The sequence below is a fragment of the Octodon degus genome, unplaced genomic scaffold, assembly GCF_000260255.1.
Source record: "Octodon degus isolate 3935 unplaced genomic scaffold, OctDeg1.0 scaffold00016, whole genome shotgun sequence".
Classification (NCBI taxonomy): domain Eukaryota; kingdom Metazoa; phylum Chordata; class Mammalia; order Rodentia; family Octodontidae; genus Octodon; species Octodon degus.
This window is the reverse complement of record NW_004524592.1, coordinates 20010295-20028480: the sequence shown is the minus strand read 5'-3', so window position 1 is coordinate 20028480 and position 18186 is coordinate 20010295. Positions and strand designations below refer to the sequence as shown.

Sequence of the window (18186 nt, the reverse complement as noted above, 5' to 3'; positions counted from 1 at the left end):
CCACAGAGCATGAGTTGAGCTATAAGGGGGTGAGTGAAGCTAAATCTGTTTTTACAGATGTTCCTTATTACTTAAATTGCTACCTAAGATATTCCTTTTTTGGATCAGCATGGCATTAGATTCTCATAGGAGCTCGAACCCCACTGTGAACAGTGTGTACAAGGAGTCTAGGCTGTCACTCCTTAGGGAGTGATGCTAGCACTGGGAAGTGTAATTATGCATTGCACACTATACTAATAAAAAACCCCGGCAAAACAAGAGGCTGAGGATTGCGTTAGCGGTAAACCAGTTCTCTCCGGAGCTCTCGGAAGGAAGTGTCTCTGTTGCTCTCGGCCGCTGTGCGGGACCTTGAGGAAAAGCTACACCAGGCCGCGCCGCCATGGGCAAGGGAGACCCCAACAAGCCGCGGGGCAAGATGTCCTCGTACGCCTTCTTCGTGCAGACCTGCCGCGAAGAGCACAAGAAGAAGCACCCCGACTCCTCGGTCAACTTTGCTGAGTTCTCCAAGAAGTGCTCGGAGAGATGGAAGACCATGTCTGCCAAGGAAAAGGCGAAGTTTGAAGATAGGGCGAAGAGTGATAAAGCTCGCTATGACAGGGAGATGAAAAATTACGTTCCTCCCAAAGCTGGCGATAAGAGGGGAAAGAAGAAAGATCCAAATGCACCTAAAAGACCACCATCTGCCTTTTTCCTGTTTTGCTCTGAACATCGCCCAAAGATCAAAAGTGAACACCCAGGCCTGTCCATTGGAGATACTGCAAAAAAATTGGGTGAAATGTGGTCTGAGCAGTCAGCCAAAGATAAACAACCATATGAACAAAAAGCGGCTAAGCTAAAGGAAAAATATGAAAAGGATATTGCTGCATACCGTGCCAAGGGCAAAAGTGAAACAGGAAAGAAGGGCCCTGGTAGGCCAACAGGCTCAAAGAAGAAGAGTGAACCAGAAGATGAGGAGGAAGAGGAGGAAGAAGAAGAGGAGGAAGAGGAAGAGGAGGAAGATGAAGAATAAGTGGCTGTCCTGTAATGGCATATGGAGTGTATGTGTGCTCAGGCAATTGTTTTGCTAAGAATGTGAATTCAAGTGCAGCTCAACATTAGCTTCAGTATAAAAACTGTACAGATTTTTGTATAGCTAATAAAATTCTTTGTAGAAAAAAATACTTTTTTTAAAAATTCAGGTTGTAGCTTTTTGAGGGGCTACTACATACAGTTAGATTTTAAAGCTTTTGATGTTGAATGTTCCTAAATATTTAATGGTTTCTTCCATGTGTAAGGTAGCACAACAAATTTGCAGGAACTAGTACCAATAGTTAAGTTTTGAGTTGTTTAGGATGTTGCATTTTGTGTTTTTTTAAAAAAAATTTGTAATAAAATTATGTATATTATTAAAAAAAAATAAAAAACCCCTACAAATATCCCCTAATGCCAGTCTGTAGAAAAAATTTCTCTTATGAAACCAGTCTCTCATGCCAAAAAGGACTCCTGCCTTGAGGAGCAAGCAGACCCTGACTCTTTCACAATGGCAAGAGTGCTTGTCCAGAGTACAGGCTGAGAAGTTCTAGAATCAAGACTTTTTTTCTTGGAAATAGGGGAACCTGTTTTTAGAGGATGTGTGGCATTGGTAAGACCTTTTAAAAATGAATATTTATACCTGTAAGGGAATTACTTCTTGCCATGATGCCCACAAGCATTCTCTTTGGTCTACAGAACTCCTAACCTTTAAGTACTTTGGAAAATGGTTTAATTTTTTAATCTGTCCTTATGAGAATTAACTGATTGTATCAATTGGACAAAAAATACCTCCTCCTCCTTCTCTTCTTCCTCCTTCCTTTTCTTGAAACAGGGTCCACTATGAAGTTCATGCTGGCCTTAACTCACTTTGTAACCCAGGGTGGCCTTCAACTTGCAATGGTCTTCTTGCCTCAGCCTCCTGAGTTCTGGGATTACAAGGGTGCACCCACCAATGTGCCCAGCTAATCTTGTAAATTCTTATGTATTTATGCATCTTGCATCAAATCTGTTTCTCTAGTAAGCACTGACTGATACAGTCCTCAATATTCTTTGATTTGTCTCTGACACCATCTTCAGTATCTCTGTTGTCTACTCTAGAAGCATTGGTTCTTTATTCTTTGTTGCTTTGTGTGATAGGATAGAAATGCATTGACAAACAGGGGTACATGAGGTATAAAAAGAAGCTCACTCTTCCAGTCAGCTCCCTTTCTTCTCCATCTCTCTTAAATAAATAAACATATATATTTAAAGGTGACAGGGTCTTGCTCAGGCTGGTCTTGAACTTGTGAGCACAAGTATTTTTCCTGCTCTAATCTTCCAAAGAGCTGTGACTATAGGCATGTCATATTGCTTCTGGATCGAGATGTTATCTCTCTTCATCTAATAACTAGATTTGGCAGCATCTAAAGTGGGCTGAAGTGCAAGATTCTGTTGTTAATTCTAAGCCTCCTCCATAGGGACTGGAGAAACTGCTTGAAAACTTAAGATCTTGTCAGATTTCCATCAAGGCTGCAGAACCAGTTTATACTTTTAAAAATAACTTTTAATGTCAGTATAGGTTTAGATTTTTAAAAGAATTGCAAGGATGGTAAGACAGTTCCTGTACAGCCCCTATCTCACTTTTTCTATTATTGATATCTTTAGCAGCATTGGTGAATGATGATTAACAAAATTTCATCTTGTACTCAAATATTCTCTATTTTTAACTGCTGTGGTCTGAAGTTTTTTTTTTTTTTAATTTTATTTATTTATGTGTGTGTGTGAGTGTGTGGCCAGCTCAGTCCACCAGGGGGCGGGGCTGGCTGGCATGTGGTGCTGGGGGATTGAACCGCGGTCCCTGTGCTTTGCCAAGCTTGTTCTACTTGGTGCTTTAGACCACTGAGCCATCTCACCAGCCCCTGGTCTGAAGTTTTGAGACCACACTTGTTAACCTTTCTGTTGCATCAGGTGGTGGTCAAGGGCCTTCAGGGTCCCCTGTGGCACCACCACCCACTCTTCTGCTATGTCCTCACTGACACAAGAGCAGGGCAAGGCTGACTCAAATCCGAGATCTCTCTGGCACAGAAGAAAAGCCTCAGAGATGAAAGTAGTGCAGTGCAGAGGTTTATTTATAAGATGGCGAAGGTGGAGTTATAGCTGCTGAGTAACAAGTGACATGGCAGGGTGGGGACAGCTCCAAGGAACTTCTCAACCTGGACTCTTTGTTCTGCCCACTCTTATACAGTTTCTAAGCCAAGCAGGGTTTTAGTCTTTGTTGCTGAGGTGAGCTGTTGCTAGAGTGAGCTAAGGAATGTGGTTCTAGGGGCCTCCAAGTGAAGGCATGCAAGCATCTAAGAATTACTGCTCTACTCCTGCAAAGGTTTCACAAAGGGCAGTTTTCAGCAACCAGGTGGTAATCTCTACAGATGTCTGCACACTAGCCCATGCCACCTTGGTCATGTCCTGTGTCCCTGCCTATCTCTCCTGACTGTCTTTATATTTTCTACTGTGGAGAAGAAGCCATCTTTGAAACAGGAAGGAAACATGCACAAGACCCAAAACAGGCTGGTGTCTTGATCTTGGCCTTCTAAAGCTGCTAGAACTGTGAAAAAATAAATTTCTCTTCTGTTTAAACTATTCAGTCTTTAGCATTCTGTTATAGCAACATAAGTGGATGAAGACCATTTTTCTTATGACTGGGTTGAAATTAAGGGGCTGCTGGCTATGGAAGCAAAGTTCTATTCCCATTACAACCTACCAAGGGTGCATACCATCTGCTGGATTTACCACTATTGCTTTAGCCTCATTCACTTGTTTCAGGTTGTGTTCATCAGTTTTCTCCACCATAAAATTTCTCATTTTCCTCCTTTTCGTATTGCTCTGTTTGTGAAGAATCCTCAATAAATGGCTCATACATAAGAACTGTAGTCATTTTCCAACTCCAGGAGGATGGCGTGTCTGGATAAATTGTTTGAAATTCTGCACAAGAAGTCTGTTTATTCTCTCCATTTATGTTAGTATGGACTTACGGATATTTCTTTGTTACTCTGAGTTAAATACTTCTTTATGTATGTTCTTGTTCAAAATTATTCTAGCTTTGGCCATCAGAAGCTCTTGTGTCCTGCATGCCTTTGAAATGCACCCACCTTATGGCTTTCACTTTTTATTTAAAGCACCTCCTTCCTTGCTAGCACTGCAAGATGCTCCAGGTTCATTTTGTGTATGCCCCCCTCATTTCTAGAGTCTCCCATTTTTCTAAGGATCCCTACTTGGACCAGTTTTTAAAGAACTATTTCATCCCTTGTGATTGATACATACTATTAGATTAATGCTTTCTACTTGGTTTGTACTGACACATTTAAATTGTCGCTTTAGAGTATAGAGAAGTGAATTTATAACTAGGATAATTCAACCATCATGCAGCACCAACAGTATCTACTCATGGTCAATCTTCTTTTATCTATACCCTGGATTACTTATTCTTACATGCCAATAGCATGTTATTTTATCTTTAAACTTTATAGAACACATATCTAAAGAATAGTAAGTTTAAAAATACAGAGATGATATGAATAGTAAATATAAATATAAATAATACTTTGGCTAGTGATAGGTTTTTGGTTGCAGAAACCACTTAACCCTCTACCAACAGGTGGTAGAATCTGGGCTCTCTCCTCTTGACCTAGACAGCCTTGGGTGCAGCATGGTAGAGGTGATTCTGGGCCAGTTCAAGATTTCATGACTGAAGTTCTCCTTTTTGTCTCTTAGAATATTTTTCCCAAGAGCCTGGAGTTTCACTTCAACCCAACTGCCCTGAGCCAGCTACAGGGAAGCACGTGTTAGCACTGTTGTCCCCAATCCCACACGTCCCCAGTCCTGGAGATCAGCCTTCCAGCCACATCTGCAATGGCACGAGATGTGTGAGAGGAGGCATCTCAGATGCCCCAGAGCAGCCCATGTGCTGCTTCAGTTGGCATATGCAGAGCGGCAAGTGGTCTGGCTCAGCCTTGATGGAATGCTTAACTCAGAAAAGTTAGAAGCTATATTCAAACTGTTTTTCTTAATTCATGACATTTTGAGAAAATCCATTATGCATCAATGGATGAATGAAACAGATAGCTTTTAAAAATGTACATATCTAACATTTGATGGGGAGTATTACATCTTCAGGGCATGTAGCTTAGCCTACCATAGAAAGCATTCTGAAATTGTGTTGATCCTTTTATCAAATAACAGATTTTGAGATTTCTTACTTTGACTTTTTTTTTTTTTTTGCAGAACTGGGAAATTGAACTCAGACCCTTGCGCTTGCCAGGGAAGCACTTATTCTACTGTGCCATCTCCCCGGCCCACTTTTTTTTTTTTTTTTTTTTTTGCGGAACCGGGGATTGAACTCAGGCCCTTGTGCTTGCCAGGGAAGCACTTATTCCACTGAGCCATCTCCCCAGCCCCACCCTGGCTCACTTCAATTCTAATATAATTTACTTCATTGCATATCTACATAATTTATTCTAGATAAACACTCACAAAATTTGAGAAAATTTAATAGCTTGACTTTCCAAACTGCTAAGAAACTGCTTCACCATGGTGTCTTTCTTCTCTCCTCTTCGCCCTCTTCTTCCTTTCTTTTCCTCTTCCTTATGCTTCTGCTTCTACTTCATCACCTTCTTCCCTCCCCCTTCCTTCTTTTTCTTTTCTTGTGCTACTGAGGACTGAACCTAAAGTCTTGCATGCACTAAGCAAGTGCTCTACCACTGAACTACAGCCCTACCCTGACTATAATACATCCTTGATCTGTTTCTGATGATTCAATCTCAGACCCAGCTGGACAAAATACTTAATGTACCTAGCTTTGGATCATAGCTCAGCTAAATTTTTGATTTTATAGCATACTAATGGTATTGAAGGGAGAAATTAAAATTTTAAGTAAAAAGACTACCTAGGATGTTCAGCAAGACCAAGAGGATGTGTCTGGCAGGCCTGATAACACAATACTCCTTCCTTTGTGTAACTATTATCTTTATTGCCTTTATATAAATGATTGTCTTGCACTGTAACTTAAAATGTAACAGGATACTTCTTCTATTGTATAACCCATGCTTTGTATAACTGATGGCCTTGCAATATAACTTGGGATGTTCAAACTCCCTTAGCAAACCATGAGGTCACCCAATGCTCCCAATCATGACACACCAAATCTGCCTTTGTACCTCCCTTTTGCTGTCCTTTTAAATGACACAAGACCCCTTCTTGGGTGGGCCTGACACTTTAAGAGAGATTGTAGTGAAGCTCACTGGTATAGATAAATTGCCTTCTAAACATTCTCAGTGCAGTTTCTTCCTGTGTTTGATCTGTTTTCTGTATTATTTCTTGGTTCCCTGACAGGGAAGACCATGCTGACTGCTTCAATCACTGTCTGAAGAGGGGGAAAGGATGTAGTCAGTAAGACCCTGGAGAACCCCAGTCAGTCTGTCATTCTGTCAGTCTATTAGTCCTGTGTGACTGTTTATAATCAGAATCAAAATCAGTAGGCCATTTCATCTGTTCTCCACAGCAAAAGGCCCCTTCAGGACCTCAGAGCTACAAAACTTCTTAGGGCCCTAACATGTGGATCTGTGGATGCATCTAATAAGGACAGTGTCTTGGTTCCTTTTCTTTTGTTGCTGGGACAAAATACCTGACACCACAAATTAAGGAAAGAAAAGTTTATTTACTTCTCAATTTGTGGAGGTTTCAGTCCATAATCAGCTGTCTCCAAGGCAGAGTGGCACATGGCAAAGCGTAACAGTTCACGGTGGCAGGAAACAGCAAAACGGCAAGAGCAAAAAGGGAGGAGCTGTGGCAGAGAGCAAGCCTCTCTCCCTTCTTTGTATTGCACTTCCTCCGGGTGGGTGTAGCACTCATGCCCATAATCCAAGCATTGGATCATGAATTACTCACAAACTCTAGGAACCCACCCTTTATGACTATATGAGGCTTTGGGGGGGGCATCTAGACCCAAACCATAGCAGACAGAGTGGAAAACTTACTAATACTTCTCCATAGTCTGGATGGTCCCATTGTTGCCAAGAAGCAAGCAGCCAGGTAGGCACCTGAATTTTCTGTCTCTTTCAGCGGGACACCCACCCTTTGTCTGTTGTACCACCATGCAAGGGTACAGCACACAGACTGCAGGGAGAAAGAAAGGGTGCAAATGAGAGTAAACCATTCCTGGATTTTATGCTGAAAAACTTCAAAAGAGGATTCCCTGATGTCTATGGAGTAAAAGTGGAACTCCAGAAGCTCATGGGCTTCTTGAGATTGACCAATCAGATCTGCTGCATCCAGATTGGCCTCCTGAGGGAAGTCTCAATGTCAAGACCATCTGGCAAATCTGAAATGACCTAACTGATCCTAAGTCTTGCTGCCCTGAGCAGTTCCCTTATATTGATTCTTGGCTTAACCTGTGTCAAAGCATGCTGCCTTGGCTCAGTGAATGTGCCCTGCATGACAAAAGGACCATCTTGGTCATCAAAAAAAAAAAAAAAAAAAAAAAAATCCCGGAGACTGCTTCACACCTTCTGAGGCCTGCCCTGAACCAGAGAAACTTGACCCCAGCCTATCTAAAGACTATCAAGTTGAAATTGTCTCCTCTGTTCTTTCACAGGCCCCAAGCTGTCCAGCCGAGCTTGGTGCCCCACCACAGAACCACACACCACTGCTGCAGCTAGTACCAGCAGAGGCCGAGTGTTAAGCAGGACCTCGACCTGGGGGCTCACCTGGTGGGTGAGAAGGGTAGTGCTGGCTGTGCCTTTTGACCCTGTTTAATGCTGAAGAATGCCACTGTATTCTGGATGAAGCCAAAGCCTGGCTGGTACCAAAGTCCCTACTACTGTAGTTGGTCCTGACACTCAGGTGAACACAGTTCTCCCCAAACATGTCTAAACTGAGACTGTAATATGGCAGAATGCCATGAGCCCTTAGACTAATACCAAATAGCCCTCCTCATGGGGTTCAAAGGAGGAGACAAAAAGCCAATGAACATGTCTAAGATTTCAAGAACCCAATCACAGTTCAGCCAAATTTTATAAGAGACTCGGTGAAGCCTACCTACTGGGTCTATACACCTTTTGATCCAGAGGGGCCCCAAAATCTGCACATCGTCAAGACTGCCTCCACTGTACAGTCAGCTTCCAACATTAGAAGAAAAATCCAAAAGGTTGATGGCTTTTCTGGCATGAATACCATTCAGTAACTTCATGCAGATTACTCAAAAGATTTTCATGAACCAAGAGAGAAAAAGAAAAATGTTGTGAGGCAGATCATACAACTCAGCACAAAGCTGTTCTCCTGACCACAATGTGAGGAAAGCCTGGCCCTGAAGCATCTTGCCATGGCCAGTCCTACCATGACAAACAACATAAGGGAACCAAAAGGCCTCAAAACCTAAAACTTGTGGCAAAGCTTTTGTCTTGGTTGTTGGCCACTGCACTCACTGCAAGTAATAATTTGGATACTGGAAGGATAAATGCTCCCTCCATCTGCAAGATACAAAGAAACCTGAGTGTCTAGGGCTACTCCAACCTGAACCTCTTCTCCCTGTCTTTGATAATAATGAATAGGACAGACCGGACTCTATTAGACTGGGCCCCAGGAATCCCATAGTCATTGCCAGAACTGGAGGAGAACCTATGACTTTCATAGTGGACAAGAGGGCAGAACCCTCAGCTGTAACTCAGCCTGTTGCTTCTTTGACCACCCAGTGAATCCAAATTATTGGCACCATGGAAACTTCCTCTGAAAAGAAATTTTTCCACAGCAGGTCATATGATATTTGTGGACACTATATCAAACATGAATTCTTAAAAAATTATTATTATTATTATTATTATTATTATTATTATTATTATTGTATTTGGTGCAGGGTCTCACTCTGCAGCTCAGACTCATAGAGATCCTCCAGTTTTCAGCCTCCCTAGTGCTGGGATTACAGGCTTGTGCCACTAAGCCCAGTCTTGGTGGTTGGCTCAGTGTGCCACCCCTCTGGGGGGGTGGGGGGTGCAGCATATGGTGCCAAGGATCAAACCCAGTTCCTGAGCTTGCCTAATCAGGCACTTAGTCTGCCAGGCTATCTCGCTGGCCCCAAACGTAAATTCTTATACATGCCTGAGAGCCATATTCCTTTCCTGGGCCACGACCTCCTCTCCAATCTGGGAGTGACCATTTCTTTTACTCCAAATCAGCTAGCTTCCCTCACTCTTAGGTCCACAGCTCAAAATTTGATATTTACTCTGACTGTATCCCAAGAAGAAGCATTATTTCTTTTTAGGCCTATATCAGCCTGAAATGCCCAACAATCATGGCCCTGAAGTTTTGAAAGTCTTACTTCCAGAAGCATGGATAAAAGACTCACCTCCAGGGCTTACAATCAATCATACCAGCCTTGGTGAATTCTGTCCCACTGCAATTGCTATTGATGTTAAACAATACTCTATGTTAAGAGAAGCTCTGCCTGGCATCCAGCCCATATCTCCTTCCTGAAGCAATTCAGAATCCTGGTGGACTGCTGGTCACCTTGGAACACTCCCCTCCTGGTAAAAAAGCCAAATGGGGGCTCTTGGCCAGTGCATGACCTCTGTGCCATCAACTCAGCCACCATTCTGCCCACTGAGCTTGGCACTCGGACCACAATTGATGACCTTTTTGCTAGCCAGCCAGATTGCAGATGGAATCCTTGTCTGATACTGAGCACACCCTGTTCATAGAAGGAAGTAGCTCAGTCAAGAATGGAAAATGCTGGGGCTGGGGAGATGGCTCAGTGGAATAAGCGCTTCCCTGGCAAGCGCAAGGGTCTGAGTTCAATCCCCGGTTCCGCAAAACAAACAAACAAACAAACAAACAAGAATGGAAAATGCTAGGCCACCTATGCAGTCATTACCATGGAAGAGGTGCTCTTCGCTGGACCTCTTCCCCACAGCTAGTTCGCTCAATGGGTTGAACTATGAGCCTTAATACAAGCTCTCAAATAGGCTACCGGCAAAAAGTAAACACCTACTCTGATTCAGGATATGCTTTACCCACTGTGCATGTTCATGAAATGCTACAAAAGGAACATGCACCTCTCTGAGCAGAAGGAAAACAAACGAAAAATAAAGATAAATTTTCTCAACTCCTGACTGCAATTTAGAAACCTAAGAAGGTCGTAATTGTCCATTGTAAAGAACACACACATAAAAGACACTGTCACTCTTGGCAATCGTAAAACAGATGAAGCCACAAAATTGGCAACAGAAGACTCCACCTGGGGGACAAATTATTTAGTACCAAATCTGGAAAGCCAACATGAAATACCTCTGAAACTTTCGTTAATCTTCACAGTGGGCCCCTCTGTTACTCTAAGGAAGAAATTAAGTGGGCACAATAGGAAGGATCCTACATGGGTCCAAACAGAGCTTGGACTTTACCAGATGATTAGGTCATAGTCGCAGAGAATGTGGCCTATGCCTGGGTAAAACACCATCATGATATCACCCATGGGGAACAACTGTTATGACTCAGCTTCTAAGCCACTCCTATTATATTCCAAAATTAGCCTCAATCTGTGCCTGTTAATTAGAGATGTTAAACCTGTGCAAGGGCTGAATCCACAGCAGGGCCTAAGCCCCCACTTGGTAGCCAACATGCTGGACTTTCCCCTTTTGAAGACTCGCAAATAGACTTTACAGAGGTCAAGCCAGATAGAGGCTACCAGTATCTCCTGGTACTTGTCTGTGCTTATTCTGTGTGGCAGGAGGCGTTTCTCACTAAAACACAGAAAGCCATTGAAGTCTACAGAGTATTTCTAAGAGAAATTATTCTAGATATAGGCTGACCCTACCTATAGGCAGTAACACTAGACCTGCATTTGTGGCAGAAATAAACCAAAAGTTAGTTAGAGGATTAAAAATCAAATGGAAACCATATATAGCATATAGGCCACAAAATTCTGGAAAAATTGACAGAATAAATAGCAAATTTATTTATTTATTTATTTTTGTGGAACCGGGGATTGAACTCAGGCCCTTGTGCTTGCCAGGGAAGCACTTATTCTACTGAGCCATCTCCCCGGCCCCCTTATAAATAGCAATTTAAAGTCAATATTGATTAAATATCATCAAGAAACCCAAGCACCGTGTATAGATTTACTTTCCATGGACTTCCTGAATGTCAAAACTCACCAGGGCCCACAGGATATACACCCTTTAAAGTTTTGTATGGGACTACATAGACAACAATATGCAATGTATTAATTATTGTAACTGTCCTACTAATCTGTTTTGAAACTGTCTCATTGCTATTTGTTTCTCACTGAAATTAATAGAAAATGAATAAAAATAAAGGTTTGTATGGGAGACCCCCCTACTCATAATTAGGGGTTCCCAGGGAGATCTACACCAACTAAGTAATATATCACTGCAGAAACAACTTATGCAGTTAGGAAAATATTTTCTCAAATATACAAAAATACAGCTGAAAGATCAGTCATCTGCACAGACTCTCACCCCCAACATACATTCAATCCAGGAAACCCAGTGTGGGTAAAAGATTTTTGAAAAGGAGTCCCTACAGTCTACCTGGAGGGAGCCCTACCTAATTATTTTGATCACTCTTAAACCAATAAAGGTTTCTGAGATTCAGCCATAGATCCATCATTCTTGGATCAAGAAAGCTTAGCCAGACCACTGCTGGAAAGCCTACCTGGATGAGTCAACTCCCCTGAAGACAACCCTGAGTAGACAATGCACTCTTGCCTCTCTGAAAGCTGATAGGTCTATGCATGGCTAAAACCAGATAGACGCTGTACACTGACTGGAGCATCTGCCCTGATTGATTCATGTTCTTTTACCAGTTTGATTTCCATTCCTGATCCTCTTGTTATCTCAGTGTTCATCCTAGGGCTTTAGGCAGTGTCCCAAAAGGAGTGGGACAGTCCCCCATGAAGTCACTTTCATTCTCTTCTACACTGGTATAACTGTTGGACTGTGCCTCTGAACTGTCTCTTCTAGGGTCAAGATGATTGCCATCACCAACCTGTGTCTGTTCCTACTCAGGTTGATTAGCCTACATGTTTGGTATGCAAATTAGGACACTAGGAGTTCTGAGTCCAACTAGCTGGCATTATAAAAATCCTTAACCAAACCAGAAGAGACCCCTCTCAGGCTACCATGTCTCTAAATTTTGATGACTGACTCAGCATAACCAGTCCCTTTTTCTCAGACTGTGGAGGTTTAAACCTTAAATGAGAACAGCAAATATGTCTGTCTTGGGTGGAATCAGCAGGCTGAACATTTCAACTGGAGCTATTGTCGGGATCTAACAACTTCTGTCCTCACTGGGGCTGCACAAATCTTTACTGCCGGGATATGGCACCTTTACCTGGGATAATACACCTTTTACTTAGCTTCCATCTAATTCAAACTGCCAACAGGGAACCTGAAATCTGACAATTTATACAATCTCTGATCTTAATCACAAAGACTAGCTGAAAGCTTGTCAAATTGATGTTTGACTCAATGGTAAGGGAAAGGATCCTGGAGTGGCAGTTACCTTTAAAAAGGGTTTGTCATGACCTGCATCATGATCCCTACCCTGAAGCCTCCACTGCTTCTTTTGGTGCCCCTGGTACCTCACTCAAATAGGTCCCAAATGAGACCTCTCATGCCAGGTCTATTGTGCCTGGTTAACACACCCATGAGGCCCCCCCAAGTAACAAATCCTAAATCTTAAATTAGCAAGTGATTGTTGGTTCTGTGTGCCTCTCACTGCCCTCTCATACCATGCTTTAGGCTTGACCCTAAATAGCACTGACCTTAACTCTACTTCTACCCCTACCCCCTTATGCCAACCCCATCCAACAGAGGCATAGTGAAATCCCACATGCCTCTAGGGTTCCCTTACAAGAACAAACATCTCAGCTGACTATATAGATGCTCTAATTGATACCTCAAGCCCCCTGATGGCTCCTCATGGAACCTTCTTTATTTTATGGGACAGGGTCCATTGGGTGTTTTCAGGCACAAACATGAGTCTCTGTGCACTCGCCTACATTGTACCTGACCTCTCTGTTTAGGCAGGTCATCAGGCCCCCTATATTTTTACGAATCCCACCAAAAGTGTGACCTGGTAGTACTGCCAATTTTGGCTAGAAAGCAATAGCAGGCAATGTAACCCTTGGCATAAGTGCCTCGAACTGACAACAATGCTTACAACTGAGCACCCAGATCGAGGGTGATTTTAGAGAAGTGCAAGGAGCACTCAGCACACTCCAAGACTAAACAGATTCCCTAGCTGTGGTAGTTCTTGAGAATTACAGGGCAGTAGAACTCCTCAGATCCCAACAAGGGGACACTTACTTGTTCTTAGAGGAAGAATGCTGCTACTATACTAACAAGTCTGGTGTTGTGAGAGAAACTATGCACTGGTTACTAGGACGAATAAACCAGCATGCCTGAGACAGGCAGAAGGCTTCCTATTTATGAAGCTTACTGGGGAAACTGGGAGCCATGTTTGGGAGCTCTATTAGGACCACCAGCAGGCCTCCTCCTCATGTGCTTAATGGGACCTTGCTTGTTAAATTGGCTCACCTCTTTTACTACAAACTGAATAAACAGTATTAGTCTCCAAAAGAGCCTCAGCTCCAGTACCTCTTATACAGCCTTAAATACCAACATTCCTAAAGATAATTTTTCTGATTGAGTAACAAGAAGTGAAAACGAAGAGGGAAATTAAAATTTTAAATAAAAGCCTGCCCAGGATGCCCACTAAGATCAAGCTGACATGCCCAGTAGGTCCAATAACAGAACATAACCTCTGTCTCTACTGCCTTGGTATAACTGATGGCTTTGCAATATAACTTAAAATGTAATAGGACATTTCTTCCTTTGTATAAGTCATACTTTGTATAACCAATGGTCTTGAAATGCAACCTTGGATGTTTAAACTCCCTTAGCAACCTATGAGGTCACCGAACAACCCCAGTCATAATGTGCCAAGTCTGCCTTTGTACCTCCTCTGTGTTCTCCTTATAAAAGAGACCCTTGCCAGGCAGGACTGACTCTCTGGGACAGATCCCAGTCAACCCCACTGGTGTAAATAAACTGTCTCCTACACGTTCTCAGAGCTGTCTCTGCCTGTGGTTGGTCTGCTTTCTGTAACAGTGTGATCTTAGGTAACTTTATACCTTGTGGCCTTGTCTGCAAAATGGGAATAATTGCATATATTTCACAGTTGCCGTGGAGAATTGGGATGAGGGGAAACATGAATAGAACCTTGCATACTGACACCACTAATATCGTAAAAATTTCAATTTTCTTGTAAAATACATGGGCTCATTTTGGCAGTAGTGCTATTAAAGTTTTCAGCAATAAAAAGGAAGCTTGCTTCTATGGGAGGTGAGATTCAGAAGGTTTTCTCACTTTCTGCTGCATGGCCTGCCCTGTGTGGGTGCTCTCGGCTTTAAACTCCACAGAGAGGAGTGCCTGGTGTAGGTCCAGGTGACTTGTAGGCTTATACACACCTGAAAGAGGAGGACGTCAGTAGAAAGAATTACGCACCTCTCTAGAGTGAGGTTTCCTGACATGCCCATTCTCCTGTGGGGTGATGGGAAAGAAATCTATGGTCCCTCTTTTGCAGACAGAAGATAAAAGAGGTTACTACTTGCCCCAGGTTCTTAGTAGCTGGGCCGGAAAAAGAATGTCAGAAATATCCAGCCCAGCCTTTTGTTAATGGATTCACTCCAATACCCAGGCCATGCTGGTTCTTTAATTTCCCCCAAACCATGTCCTTAAATGAGGCCTATTTCAGGCAGAGACACTAATCCAGCCCTGAGGTGGAATAATTCTTCCTCAGCGTCCTTCTTTGATGTGTAGCTGATATGGAACCGAATGCCAACATATGTTTGTACAAATATATCGGCAAATGTAAGCAGCCGACTGCTAATTACTACACTCTGAGCCTCCTGTGAAGTTTGAGTTATGCCTGAAGGAATTTGAACCTAAGAAAATTTTGTATCTATCTACACACACACACACACACGTACACACACATACACACATGCATACACATACATACATACAATGCACACACACATTTTCAAATGTTAGCAAAAACAAGTCAACTTCTTTGTGATATAAACTGGACAACACTCAAGAATTATCTATCCTCTCAAATCTTTGGCAATAATGTGTTTAAGGAATTCAGGTCAGACAGTCATTAGAGAAGAATGAAGTATTTCGGACAGTTTTAAATTGAAAAAGGTCAGCTTAAATTTAAAACCCAGAATTGCTTTAATATTTCAATGAAATAAAACATGAAAATAAGAATGATATAACTTGAATAGACTCTACACAGGAAAGGAGTGAGATAGATCAGGGGTCACAATATAAAGAGCCCTTACCAGGAAGAAACAGAGCTAAGGGGTTGACAACACAAGGCAGACTGTGGGAACTGCTGAGTGGCCTGTACTGCCCAAAGGTATTCAAATTCAAATCATTTTGGAGGACTAGGCTGGCTTAGCATAATTGGGAAGGTCAGAGCAGGCTTTTGTCCTGTTCATTGTGGTCCTCGATTTAAACAAAGTTAAAAAGAGGGTATTTCATTAGTTTACTATGCATCCCAAACTAAAACATTATTTTTCGACTTGAATTGTGTGCAAGTATTTCTTTCACTGATTTTGTTCATGGGTTGGTTTCATTAGATCAAATGGCATTTTCCCTTTTAGTGATGGGTATGTGGAATGATTCTGTTGATCAGCTTCTGAATATCTTAGATCTCAAATATAAAAATAGAATAAGAATACTTCCCCTTTCAAGAGTATGTGATGCTTGCATTTTGTAGCAACATGAACTAAGCTATCAGAGACTAGTGTACATACTCAGAGGCAGGAAGCAAATGGCAGAAGTGGCTTGCTCTTCTGTGATGGGCTGACTTCTCCTGGGAGATGGGGAAAAATGAGAACATTTGATCATTATGTTTAAGCAGGTGGAACTTGCATTCCTTTAATTTGGTGATCTTTAAATCTAGATGCTTACATTAAAAAATTTCTCATTTAACTTAGTTGTAGAGAGATGTTTAAGTTGAAAATATTTGTTACTTTTTAAAGAAACTAGCACTTCCCTAGCAAGCGCAAGGGCCTGAGTTCAATCCCCTGTTCCTCCCTTCCCCCCGCAAAAAAAAAAAAAAAAAAAAAAAAAAAAGAAACTAGTTCAGGGCTAGTGTGTGCCTTAGTGGACTAAGTGCCTATTTAGATAAGCACAGGGATCCAGGTTCCATCCCTGGCACCACATGCTGCACTGACCCCGCCCCCAGGGGCATTGAACTGGCCACTGAGACCCAGTGTGGTAGCACATGCCTGTGATCCTAGCACTGGGGAGACTGAAAACAGGAGGATCACTGTGAGTCCAAGCTGCGTAGTGAGACCCTGTAACAACCAAATATATTTTAAAAAATAAATAAATAAAAACTGGTCCAAATGACTTTTACTAATTCAATAAACAATTAGTCGACTAAGCAATCTGATAAAAATTATGGTTTATTTTATTAGGAGATCTGCATCAATGAAAAGAAAAGGTAATTTGCAATTAGTACTTGGGTGCTGGTATTTATACAATTAGTCCTACTGTACTTGAATGTCGACTTTTAAGTGTTGTAAAATTTTTTTCTGAATTTTTTTTCCGCTTTCAATATATGTTTATTTCAAAATCACATCTTTTTCTGAATTTTTGTCACTTCTTTAAGTTTGTGTTTTGCTATAGGCAGAAATAAGCACATGCTAGTATGTCACATGTAGGTGACTGACAAATGATGCACATATGTCATGCTTTTGAAATGTTTATCCCATTCTGTGTCTCCCACCTCTTATTCTCTCAGGTCCCTTGTACTTCACTCACTGCAATAATTCTTCAATTTCATAGAGGCCTGCAGTCCGTTGGCCCTATGTGCCCTATCCATCAGTCCCTTTCTGTCCTCACTTCCTTTCTTGTCCAGCCGAATGTCATGGTCCATCATTACTATCACTCCCTTGCCAAAGCCCTAATACTCCTTGCCCCTCTTTTCCTCCTTCATATTTGACTGACAAAAGCTCAACCCTGACTGAGTCCAACTCTCTCCTTTCCATGAACAGCTTGGGGATAGAGATTCACAGAGGAAGGCTGACAAACAACTGAAATTTCAGGATCTCATCCTTCACATGGGCTCAGCCACAATCTAAACAATCTTTGTCTTTCTTTCTCAAGTTGTTGGGTCAACACTTATACATCATAGCTCTGTTTTGAAGAAGCAGCAAGCAAACAAACGCAAAAACCAATCCAGTATGATTTATTTTCTATCACTGTTGTGATTTCTGGTTTCTAGATGTCACTTGTTTAGAAGAGCAGATGCAGAAGTTGAAAATCAGGGAGAGGCAGTAGGTTGGAGGAAGCTAGATATAAAATTTAATTAACGGAACCTTAATATGAGATTCCATTGGGCAACTTTGAGGTGTTTAGTCTTCCAAAATCTCTTCATCTCTGGTTCCTCTTTGTACTGCAACAGGCTACTTGCTTTTATGACTGAGGACAATATAACCCCAGATTCATATAATGAACTGTGGACCTCTGCCAAGGGGGAGCTTGCACCTCTTTACCGACAGTTGCTCCTAAGCTCTGGAATAAGTGGTAGAGCTGGTCCCCTGTGACCTTTGGCCTCTGTGTGTGTCAGTTTCTGCAATGTGCACTCTCAACCATTTGTGTGAGTGCACACACGTCATGCACTGTGGTCCCTTTCATGCTGATACTTTCTTTTCTGACCAACTAGCCCTTTTGGCCCCTTTATACCCATTCATCTTCCAGATTAGTTTTAGGAACTCGTATGGTAAGTAGCTACTGGGAGCTGGTGCTGAGACAAATGAGGACTTTGCCAGCAGCCTGAGTCCCTGGGCTCTGTCAGCCCCAATGCCTTTGGGGCCCTTGCAGCAGTCAGAAAGCTGCTCTGTGCTTATCATAGGGGTCACAGACCAGAGGGCAGAGGGACAGAGGTGTTGCTGCCCCCCTGGCTCCTCTGTGCTCCTTCTCCCAGGATGAGCTGGGGGGCCTTTCCTCTTCCTGGACACCAGGGCATTTCCTGTACTTTCCCCTGTGCCTTTTCCATTAATAAGAAACTTGATGGGCAAACCAACCAGACTCATTTTTGATACACTGAGTT

At 42.4% G+C, this 18186-nt stretch overlaps 1 pseudogene; it reads left to right on the top strand.

The window, feature by feature from the left end:
* Positions 1–261: 261 nt before the first annotated feature.
* LOC101589087 lies at positions 262–1381 on the top strand (annotated as a pseudogene).
* Positions 1382–18186: the final 16805 nt, after the last annotated feature.